Raw genomic sequence first — 2,263 nt, 5'->3', positions numbered from 1 at the left:
ATTAAACTACATAGGCTGGAGTTCCAGCTCAATATTAATGTACTTGCTGGATATGCATAATCCTCAGAATGGAAGGCAAGCAGCCCATGAAAACCTATATGGGTATTTGGGGGTTCTGTTTCTCCTTAGTGGATTATTTACCACCTCCAACCTACCCATCACAAACAAAATAATGTTAATTCCTAATATCAACTTAAAATAAGGAAACACTTCTGGTTGGACTGTTTTGAGCTATTCAAGAATAGGTTTCATCAGTAATACTCAATATAATGAGACAAACTACACCAAGCCATGTTAAGGGGAAATCATCCATTTTATTGTTTAAAGATCGCAAGACAACATCTGAATTTCCGGAGCACAATTTTAAATGCTTTACTTTTTCAATAAAGCAGAGTATAATAGAAAAAAATCAGTTTCCAGTAATATCTATTACTCTATTCAGAATTAGGTCTTCCACAGACAGGTTACCTGGAAATAAAAGCCTGTTACAATAAGCAAAGCTTTAACCACAATGGCTACTTCTCGTGTCGGAAAAAAAGCTCACCCCTATAGGAGGAATGATGTGCTATGTAAATGGCCACAGATCTCAGCCTTAGCGGCACTCGAAGTCTATTATCCAATCCCACATTTAGTAGTTCAGTGAATTTTGAAAATCAGTTTACCTGTAACCATGCTGGCAATCTTTTAACTGATATTTACTCAGTTAAAAAATAAATTAAGAAATCTCTTAACTGATGTTCCTTGATTTACATTACTAAAGGTACACAGTTCACACAATGCAATTCTGCTATCAGAATTACAAGAGACTCCTTGCTTAGGTTTTAATTAGCAGTAAGAATCACAAATTCAAGTTCTTAATTATCAATAATTTGTCAGCTAAGGTACATTCAGGCAATAGCTGCAACTACAGAATAGGTGCACTGCCTAGGTGCTTTGGAAAGAGTTAATCTACAGCACTACTAACAGACAAGACTGATCTGTGAGTGGAGAGTCTAAGTGCAGTAGAGCAGTACAAATATACTCATATATTTAAGCCTCGAGCCCTCCACCTTTTATGGAAATGCAACTGTTTTCTACCATCAAGAACTCAAGCTCCGCGAGGGCCAATGTCTAATTTGTAGTCCAAACCAAGTGGTGGTACAATTCCCTACCAAGGCTGAATCCATAGAGTTTGAAGCTAAGTCCAGACAGTACATCCTAACACAGTCTAAAAATAACTGCCTGTATAGAAATGGTTCTTCAGAGCTTTTACTTCTAAATCTGTCGGTGAACATTATATAATGTACTGGAGAGAACTGTAACTTACTAATCAAATATTTGAATACTTATATACTTACCTGGGATTTCATTTCTGCTGAAAGAAATAGGAAGAACAGGACTCACTTTAAAAAAAAACAAACTTTAGAAAGGAAGGTAAAAATCTTATCATACACTATCACTTTTGGAAGCAGCATAGGAGGGGCAGTCAAGGGCTGAAACACTGGTGAAATAGGTAAAACTTAGGCAAAAAAAAAACACCCTACATTATTATCAATAACAAACAGTACCACAACTGTGACCTTCATGATTAATATTCACTCCTAAGAATTTTCATTTGGCACCAGATGGCGTGTTCGAGAGAAACACTCTGGGATGTCTGAAAGCAGACATGGGTTTGTTAGCAGTCACAGGAGAATTTAACGGGAGCTGGGGCTGGGGTGTAGAAAACAGGCTGAAAAGTCTTAAATCATCATCTAAACAAAGCACTAACAGTGCCAAGCATTAGGTCAGACACTAAAATGACTGATATAGGCTCATGTGGTTTATAAAACCTATAAAAAGACTACACCAGCAAGGTCCCTGTCACCCTGTCAGAGTTCAGACACTAAAACAGGAAGCAACATTTTAGTTTAAAACCTCAGAAGAATCAAGATCACTTCACATGAGTAAAAATACCTGAAAGCAAACATTTTTAAAAGCTCCAAAACCCAAAATATAAAGAAAAAAATGGGGGGAATCAGAAGACTGGATCAATCCACGGAATCACAAAACGGCTGGTTAATCTCTATCTCCCCTCCACATTAAGCATCCCATGGAAGACCAATGGAGACCAGACCTTCCAGACCTGTGCGCCACCTGTTTGCTGCAAAACTCTTAAGAGATTCCTTGTGGAATAGCAGTTTCTTATTTCTTGTCTCTCCCTATCATGCAGGAAGTAAGTCTGGCTGTGCTATTCTAATATCATTATATATCACCCGTCTGCAACACAGTACTACACAGATAA

General features: G+C 37.6%; 1 protein-coding gene across 3 annotated transcripts in view; it reads right to left on the bottom strand.

Moving 5' to 3' along the window:
- Positions 1–294: 294 nt before the first annotated feature.
- The window catches only part of Ogt (O-linked N-acetylglucosamine (GlcNAc) transferase), a 44,765-nt gene continuing 42,796 nt past the window's right edge, over positions 295–2,263 (bottom strand). For all 3 annotated transcript variants that reach the window (XM_021188023.1, XM_029533960.1, XM_021188024.2), the window contains one exon: positions 295–2,263. This exon is cut by the window's right edge and continues 259 nt beyond it. The gene's annotated coding sequence lies outside the window, so the exon portion shown is untranslated.

The sequence above is a fragment of the Mus pahari genome, chromosome X (genome assembly GCF_900095145.1).
Source record: "Mus pahari chromosome X, PAHARI_EIJ_v1.1, whole genome shotgun sequence".
Lineage (NCBI taxonomy): Eukaryota > Metazoa > Chordata > Mammalia > Rodentia > Muridae > Mus > Mus pahari.
The sequence above is the reverse complement of the archived record's forward strand: the minus strand, read 5'-3'. Positions and strand labels throughout refer to the sequence as shown.